Raw genomic sequence first — 10,013 nt, forward strand, 5'->3', positions numbered from 1 at the left:
GCTCTTAATCCATATTTCGCTCTCTCCCTCTCCTTTCCATTCTTTCTAAAAATAAATAAATAAATAAATAAACAAACAAACAAATACAGTTATCTGCGTTTTCCACTCTATAGATGACAATGCTTATTCTCTTCCTTTTCTAATATTTATTTCCACTTGTTTATTTCTTACATCCCCTAGCAGACCGCCTTTAAAAGCTTCCAACTTGCCTGACACACAAAAAGGGGAAAGGATTTGACTTTTTACAGTAGATTTCAGAAGGAGTCCACCGGAGGAAGGCGCACAGGAGTATGCCACTTAGGAGAAATTCGGGAGCAATCTAGTGGGAAGGACTGTGTGCTTAAACTGTGTTTGCAGAAAAAGCACACAATTTTTACTTATATTGTAAGCTCCTTTGGGGTGGCCTGGGGGCTGGTGGAGATGTTGATGGAGATATGGAGGAAAAATTGAACCCCCTCCATACCAGCCACCAGCACCTCTTTAGCACAACCACTACCAACAATTGGTTCATTAGAATGGCCCTGGGGCTGGGGGCATGAGCCACCTGGGGTCTGGCTGGACAACAGGGGGATCATTGGGGCAACTAGTGAATGGAGGAGGTGGGGTTCATGTCATTTTGCTCCTCTCTCTGTTCTGACAGATGGCTTCGCTGGGAACCTGCCTCAGCTGCCCCAGCAGCTAATGTCGTCCCCTGGCTTTACACCTCTTCAATCACTTCTCCATGATCACATGAACCCTACTGTACTGCGATGCTGTGTTTACCACTTTACCAGTCAGCCCTCCCCACTAGACCGGGACCCACTCTGAGTCATCTTTGGATCCTCCGCCAGGGAACAAGTGCAATGACACTAGACATATCTCCTATGATTTATGGATCATGGATCATCACTAGGATTCAGACTGTCTGTTACTGCAGGCACATGGTCATGCCTAAGGTGTGCCTGAAAGCTTCACTTGTGTACAGCCAGGCTGGTCTGTCTGGTATTGTTCTTTCCCAACCATCCTCTATTGTTTAAAGTCAGTGTCTATCTGTTCGAGTGCAAATTATGCACCTACCCATAAATGCCAAATTTATCATGCCACTGGTGCCTACCATTCTGCCCCGAGCAAGCATTTTTTTAAGGCTAAGTCATGCACTCCACCTAGTTCTCTTATCATTTAAAACTAGTAGCAGGAAGTGTAGGAGACCATTGCCTAGGGCTACCCATGCTTTGCCTTTACTGCCCTGAGACTATTGTGATCTAATGCCTAGACTAAAAAGGACTTGAGGATGGGAAAGTCCCTAAAGGGAGTGGACATTCCCCCTATTAATCATCTAGAGCAGTGGTTCTCAACCTTACTAATGCCGCGACCCTTTAATACAGTTCCTCATGTTGTGGTGACACCCAATTTCATTGTTACAAATTGAACATAATTAAAGCATAGTGATTAATCACAAAAACAATATGTAATTATATATGTGTTTTCCGATGGTCTTAGGCTACCCCTGTGAAAGGGTCGTTCAACCCCCAGAGGGGTCGTGACCCACAGGTTGAGAACCACTGATCTAGAGAAAGGTAGCTCATGAAGCAGAAAGTAGTGACTGGATACAGAGAAAAGAGACTGGGGTGTGGACTACAAAATGCCTGCAGGTCAAGCTGCAGCTACAGTAAAAGAGAGTGTTTGCCACCAGAGGGCAGCAAGGGACCCACTGAGAAAGACAAGAACAAGCAGCCATATCTTTTCTTGAGCATCCATATCTTAGTATCTATTTTAAGCCCCTTGTGTTTAATTTCTTTCTGCTTTTCCTAAGCCCTCAGCCAAGCCGGTTCAACATTCCAGTCTATTTAAACTAATGTCAGAGAATTAGAAAAGAGTCTGGTCCACCCTCAAGCTTGGAGGAGCAGCAGTGGTAGCTTAAGGCTCCAGTGGGAACATGGTCCGGGGTCAAGAGTCAAAAAGAATCTTTGCCTTCATGGCAAGAAAGAGCATTTTATTGAGGAGGGGGAAGGGCACACGTACATGGGCATGAGATAATGTTTTACCCACTTGAAAATGTCCTAGCAAGTCTACCCACCCAACTATCTTCCAACCTCACTTCCCACTTCTAACCACTCCAGCACAAACGGATCTGTAATGTTCCTAATGGGAAAGCATTTTTCCTTTCTGTGCATAGCATCCAATGCCACAAAGACACATGGAGGTCCTGTGTCGTGATATGTGAAGCCCGAATGCCATTCTGATGGCAAAATGCGGAGACCTCTTCTTGTCACCCTGCTTTTTAAATGGCAGCTTCTATGCAAGACCACGGGAACAGCACAGTATGGCTGTGAGTATATCGATGTTGCCACATGTCAGCTTTGATGTCCGCATCGGCATTTCTTCACATTCCTGCAGGAGAACCCACTTAAACCTGGGGACCAAAGTGGAGGCAAAGGAGGAGGAGGAGAGGATTCACCCCCCTCCCCGGGGATTACCCCCGTTGCCAAATGACAGGTTCAAGGACAAGCATGTAGCCTAAGATGATCCGCTCAGAGCCAAGTTCAGGTTGGTTGTTTAACAACAGTGGAAACAACAAGTATGTAGTCTTGTTGCTGCTGGACATCATTTTGCTACCATAAATGGCAAACCAGTCCAAGGACAAAAACTAACATACAGAGGAAGGCAGAGCTCAGAGAACCAGCAAAACAGGAGCCAGAGTCCTAAACAAACCATGCACAGAGGTCATCTTCTCTCTGTACTTTTCAGTTACATGAGGCAATAAATTCTCTTTATTGTTAAGACCTATTCAAGTAAAGCTTTCTGTTACCCACAACCAAAACTGTGCCCAACTGAGAGAGTTCTAGAAACAAAAGGTGATCTGGAATGAGAGGAGAGAAGAGGAATGTCAGTGCATCACAGGGTCTTGGTTGTGACTGTCAGGATAATGGCAGGACTTAACAGAGATATGACCTCCTGGGTGCAGACCTCCTGCCCGCAATTGCCAAGTTCTGGTGGAAGCCAGAGAAGAACTTTGAAAGTTGAGGACTTGAGAAGCCATGTCAAGGCACTCTCCTGCATGAATTCAGTAATGCACATAAAGGATCCAGAAATCCCTGCTTTGAAGTCAAAATGTAAGACCATCGGAAAACACATATATAATTACATATTGTTTTGTGATTAATCACTATGCTTTAATTATGTTCAATTTGTAACAATGAAATTGGGTGTCACCACAACATGAGGAACTGTATTAAAGGGTCGTGGCATTAGAAAGGTTGAGAACCATTGATCTAGAGCCAAACCACCCACTTCCATGCAAATCCCAGCTCTGTCCCGTGGCCTGTATGTCCACGGGAAGAGTAGATACTTGCCTTGGGCCTCAATTTTCTCATCTGTAAAATGAGAATGAAAGTAGCACCTAGCTTATAGGATTGATATGAAGATCAATGAGTGAATACATGTAAACTGCTTAGCACAGCATCTCACTGATAATAAATGTTTAATCACTTTTATCTGTCTTTATACAAAATTCTTATGGTCCTATTGGGGAAATAGATACCAAATGCACTAAACAATACAGACCCTGACCCTGCAATCCCACCTAATATAAGAGAAGGAAGGAACGCAGGAGGGAAGGAAGAGTAGAAGGACAAGTTTATCACAGGATTGTTCATAATAAAATTGGGTAATCATTTCAATGTCTTTCAAAATACTTTTATACAAAGTATAGTAGAGCTATAAAGTGGAACACTATGCTTCTATTTTGATCACTGTATCTCAAGGGCCTAGGAGGCATCTTAGTAATTAGGGTTCAATAAAAAGTTTTTGAAGAAAGAAAAGCAAAGGGAAGAAAGATGGATTATATTTCTAGAGACTGGAAGACCCACAGTGACTTGCCTTCTGTTTATTTCACCTCCAGCCTCTGGGAAATAACGCTGGAGGGAAAGCTGACTCCACCATGGCCGTAAAGAAATGATTTAGCAGAACATAAGATCTCTAGCTATACTGGAAAACCAACTTAGATAAAGGAAAGGAGATTTTTCCTCAGGGGTTTTGAAATTCTCCCAGGTGATTCTAAAATACACAGCTGATTAAGAACCACACAGGAATAAGTCAAATTCTAAAGAACTTCAACGGCAGCTCATTTGTTTCATATTTTATTATACTCTTGCAATAAAATAATAAAATTTGTATGTTGCTTTCGTCTGAAAAAAAAAAAGCTAAGGAGATTTAAAAAAGAATCTAGGCCTGGTTGCCAGGGTCTGTAGTTGCAAGAACAATCCAGTAGAGGGCAGCATTGTCTTCAGTGGTGGTGGTGAAATAATCCAGGTGAAAATACCTTGTAAATTGGATTAGACGGCGACACATCTTACACCTAACACCACCCTTGAAAGTCTGCAAACCTTTTCCATTCTCCCCTTAAAGTCCTTCCAGGTTAGACTTTAGCAAGTGCCAGAGTATGAATGCAGTTTGAGACGAACGATTGAGGTTTGTCACCCACATATGTCACTCAACTAATCACTGGCTTCAAGAATTTAATAGTCCTATCCCTATGGTCATCCCCTTTTCCAGTCCACTGACCCTTCCTCCAGAGCAGTGTGAACCCTTACTTTCAAACAGCACCTTTGGATACTCTAGGCAAAGCAATGAAAAGGTATAGTTCAGAGAACTAAACATTTTTCCATTTTCTTCTAGCTCACTTTTTGGTCCTCCAGCATTTAGCTCGGCCTGCCATCACAAAATCCCGTGGACTCGGTGGCTTAAACAACAGCTATTTATTTCTCACAGCCTGAAGGCTGAAAGTCTGAGATCAGGGTGCCAGCAAGCCTGTGTTGTAGTGAAGGCTCTCCATCTGGCTTGCAGGCAGCTATCTTCCATGCAGCTGTTTGCTTGCACGGTGCGAGCGAGAAGGAGCTCCGGTTTCTTCCTCTTCTTATAAAGACACTAATATCATCGTGGGGCCCCACCCTCGTGACTCCATCTAAACCTAATTCCCTCCCAAAGGCCCCACAGCCAACAACTATGACATTGGGGGTTGGGCTTCAACCTCAGAATTCTAAGGAGACACAGGCATTCAGCCATAACAAGCACAGCATCACAATTTGAGTAGGATGATTTCCTTCTCCTGGAGCGCTCTCTTACATATTCACGAGGCAAGGTTCTAGCAAGTTCCAACAAACTTCTGTCTGTCTTTAGTGCAGGCTTGCTTGTTTTCTCCTACATGGAGGAAACTACTCAGACCTCTACCCTATGTGACCCAACCAGCATAAGCAACAGTCTGTCTGACAGGCGTGGCTGCCAACGTAGTATCCTTGGTTGCAGTAAAAACAAACTATACAAATAGTTACCTGGGAGTGGAGGGGTTGGAGATGAAAACTGGGTGGGGAGAGAGGGAACAGGTCGGAAGAATAGTTTTCATTAGTAATTTTGGGTTTTTTTTTAATATATTTTATTGATTTTTTTACAGAGAGGAAGGGAGAGAGATAGAGAGTCAGAAACAGTGATGAGAGAGAAACATCGACCAGCTGCCTCCTGCACACCTCCTACTGGGGATGTGCCCGCAACCAAGGTACATGCCCTTGACCGGAATCGAACCTGGGACCTTTCAGTCCGCAGGCTGACGCTCCATCCACTGAGCCAAACCGATTTGGCTCATTAATAGTTTTTAATTTTTGAAACGTGTGAGCTGGTTCCTATTTAAATATTAAGTGTAAAATATAAACCTAAAATGTTAAAAACGAACTTAAACATGGAGTGGGGAAATGCGGTGCTGCTGAGCATCTCCTTTAAGCGCTGGTGTCTGCAGCTGTATGTCTTCTGGCTGCTCTGTCTCAACTTTCACCCAGGGAGCCAAGGAGGCCTTCGGCCAATTCCAGGAAGCACCTGGCTGGGCCCCAGGTTAGAGACCCGTTGCTTCTCTGCATTCCCTCCACTGCAGACCCTTGACTCCAAATCAGCTCACCCTGGACTCTCTTGGTCCTTGTCTCCTTCCCGTCACTGGTCGGTCTAGCTTCTTGTCAGTCCCTCCACTGCAAGCCAGGGCATCCTGGCATCTCCTCATCTCCCTCTTGGCCCTCTCTGCCTGCGTTGTTTCCAGATGTGATTCCAGATAGCTCCATGAATGTGCTCCTACAGTCTCCTAGGCACCAAGGTGACATCACACCCTGGGTTTTAATCTAGCCCTGGCAGTGAACTCCCACTGACTTGCATTGACTATTGAAACCCTCTTATGTGCCCTAGCAACATCCCCATTTTCTTTCATTTAAAATAAGGCTCTTGATTCATACTTGACTGTACATAGATCCAGCTTCCACTGAAATTACCTCATACTAGTAGTCCTAAAGCCACGGATGCAGTCAGACTGCAGGTGCTGCACAGAATTTATTCCTTTGTTCATTTAAATTAAAATTGGTTCCCAACTCTTAAAAATTTAAACTTTTTCATATTTAAAAAAATCTGGGTTTCTATGTCCTCTTCTAAAATTTAGAAGATCTGGCAATACTGAACCATGGGGGAGGGGGAAAACCTGCTAAGTTGGTACAGAGAAGAGATCCTAAAAACACCATCCGATTTTAAACAAAAACCCCAAAGCAATCAAATGGGGAAAGGAAAGTTTTAGCAACAAAATGGTGCTGGAATAACTAAATATGGGAAAAACACAAACTTTGACCCCTATATAGTACACAAACATTATTCCTACATGACTCATAGGCCTAAATGTAAAAGCTAAAACTGTAAAGCCTTTAGAGAAAAACATGAATGAGTATCTTCATAACTTAGGGGTAAGCTAAAGACTTCTTATACAAATAAAAGAATGCAACAACCATTTTTTAAATTTTTTGATAAATTAGACTTCATCATAATCAGAAATTTCTACTCATCAAAAAAAACGACGTTTAAAACAGAAATAGACAAGCCACTGCCTGGGAGCCAGCACTGACTCGGTGGTGGTAAGAAGCCATGGCTGGCTGAGGTCTCCCCAAGAGAGACCATGGCGTGAGAAGGGAGGAGAGCCATAGCTCCCAAATGCACTGATTGTCCTTGTGCCTCTCACACAAATCTGTAACTCGAATGTCTCACAGCTTCCAGCCACATTAAATTGTAATCAAGACAATAAATTACATGCCTAAAGTTTGGAAATAGACAAGCAGGAAACTAAACATTCCCTAGGCCTCTGAAACCCAGATGCACGACAGAGTCAAGCTGCCCCCTGCCTTTAGACACAACCCAGAAACAGAGCTGATGGGTGACATTGACGGGCCCCAGAGGAAACCCATCTCTCCTCTATTTATTCCTTTTGTCCTCTTGATGCTATTTAAGGAATAAACATTTCCCCTTAAAGATGGTCCTCCTAAGAGTACAGAGATGGCATAAAGAACATACTAGTTGTCAGAAAACCTGGTTTAGAATTACATTAAGTTGGGTAACTTAACCACTCGGTGCCTCCTTTTCCTCTTGTGTAAACTAAGGATAATAACTGCTAAAGAACAAAGGAGAAAACACACTTTAAAATGTGTCCAGCCCTAGCCGGTTTGGCTCAGTGGATAGAGTGTCAGCCTGCGGACTGAAGAGTCCTGGGTTCAATTCCAGTAAAGGGCACATGCCAAGGGTTGCGGGCTCGATCCCCAATAGGAGGTATGCAGGAGGCAGCCAATCAATTCTCTCTCATCATTGATGTTTCTTTCTCTCTCTCCCTCTTCCTTCCTCTCTGAAATAAATATATATTTTAAAACAAAAATAAAGTGTGTCCAAAACTTGGCTCAGGGTTATAAAGAAAAGAACCCCAGCCCTAACCGGTTTGGCTCAGTGGACTGAGCGTCGGCCTGCGGACTCAGGGGTCCTAGGTTCGATTCCTGTCAAGGGCATGTACCTTGGTTGCAGGCGCATGTCCAGTGGGGAGTGTGCAGGAGGCAGCTGATCGATGTTTCTCTCCCATCGATGATTCTAACTCTCTATCCCTCTCCCTTCCTCTCTGTAAAAAAATCAATAAAATATATATTTTTTAAAAAGAATAGAACCCCACCCCCTCTAGGGACATATGTTACTTGTATGATAACTAAAGTTAATAAGTATTTCATTTTGAAAAACTAAGAAATATGTTATCTATGCTGTGCTTAAGGATTTCTGCATGTATCCTTTCATTTGACAAATATTAATAGTTGATTATGTGAAAGGTGGTGTCTCAGGGATTGGGGTAGACACAAAAGACAATCAGAGCTGAGCTATGAGAACCTCTCTCTACTTCCTGACACCCAATGGGTCCCACTGCTGGACCCACTGTCCACACCTTCCTCCTTTGCTCCTGCCACAGTGGAGCTGCTGTCCCTTGGCCACCCTTAGATTCCATCTCCCAATTTCTCAGAAGCCTCACACTATTCATTATTGTCCTTGCTTTATCTTCCACTTCTTGTCTCTTGCCGCTTATTTGTGGACAAAGAAAACTGCTCAACTCTCTTCCATACTAATGGGAGGGAGGAAGAAAATAAGTACTAAGACAGAATTATCTGGGAGGAGGGAGAAGGAAGGGAACAGGAGGAGAGAATGGGGGAGGAAAGAGGCCTCTAGAGTATATTCTCCATTCTTAACTATTTAAAAAATATATTTTTATTAATTTCAGAGAGGAAGGAAGAGGTATAGAGAAATAGAAACATCAAGGATGAGAATCATTGATCGGCTTCCTCCTGCATGCCCCCCACTAGGGATCAAGCCTATAACCCTGGCATGTGCCCTCGACCGGAATGGAACCCAGGACCCTTCACTGAGCTAAACCAGCTAGGGCTCCATTTCTTTAAAAATATATTTTATTGATTTTTTACAGAGAGGAAGGGAGAGGGATAGAGAGTTAGAAACATCGATGAGAGAGAAACATCAATCAGCTGCCTCCAGCACACTCCCCACTGGGGATGTGCCGGCAACCAAGGTACATGCCCTTGACCAGAATCAAACCTGGGACCCTTGAGTCTGCAGGCCGATGCTCTATCCACTGAGCCAAACCAGTTAGGGCTATAATCTTTTTAATGTGCTGTTGAGTTTGGTTTGCTAGTAATTTGTTGGGGATTTTTAAAAATATATATTTCTATTGATTTCAGAGAGGAAGGAGAGAGAGACAGAAATATCAGTGATGAGAATCACTGGTTAGCTGCCTCCTGCACTCACCCTACTGGGGATTGAGCCCGAAACCCAGGCATATACCGTTGACCAGAATCGAACCCAGAACCCTTCAATCTGCAGGCCGATGCTCTATCCTCTGAGCCAAACTGGCTAGGGCTTGTTGGGGATTTTTGAATCTATAGTCATAAAAGATAGTGATCTATAGTTTGCTTTTCTTATGGTATCTTTGTCTGGCTTTGATATCAGGGTAACACTGGCTTCATAGAATGTGTTAGGAAGTTCTCCTTCCTTTTCTGTTTCTTGGAAGAATTTGAGTAGAGTTGGTATTACTTCTTTAAACTTTTGGCAGAATTTACCAGTGAAGCCATATGGTCCTAAACTTTTCTTTCTTGGGAAGTTTTTGATTATTGATTCAATATCTTGTTATAGGTCTGTAGATATTTTCTACACTTGAGTTTTGGTAATTTGTGTGTTTCTAGAATTTGTTCATTTCATCTACATTATTTAATTTTTTGGTATACCGTCGTTCATAATATTCTCTTAATTATTTTAATTTATGTAAGGTGTGTATTTTCATTTCTCATTTTTGTTTTTTGCATCTTCTCTCTTTTTTGTCTCAATCAAGCCAAAATCTTGTCAACTTTGTTAATCTTTTCAGAGGGTAGTTAGGGTATCTTTCTTCTTTTTTAACATTTGAAACAATAAATTTTCCTCTGATCACTGCTTTCACTACTTTCTATAAGTTTTGGTATATTGTATTTTCATTTTTATTTATCTCAAAGTACTTTCTAATTTATCTGGCAATTTCTTTTTTAATGTATTGTTTGTTTAAAAGTGTGTTGTTCGCCTTTCGGCCGGAACCGCCATCTTCCAGTAATTCGCCAAAATGACTAACACAAAGGGAAAAGGACACCACTTGGGTGGTAAACGCACAGTACAGT

Source organism: Myotis davidii, unplaced genomic scaffold, assembly GCF_000327345.1.
Source record: "Myotis davidii unplaced genomic scaffold, ASM32734v1 scaffold575, whole genome shotgun sequence".
In the NCBI taxonomy this organism is placed as follows: domain Eukaryota; kingdom Metazoa; phylum Chordata; class Mammalia; order Chiroptera; family Vespertilionidae; genus Myotis; species Myotis davidii.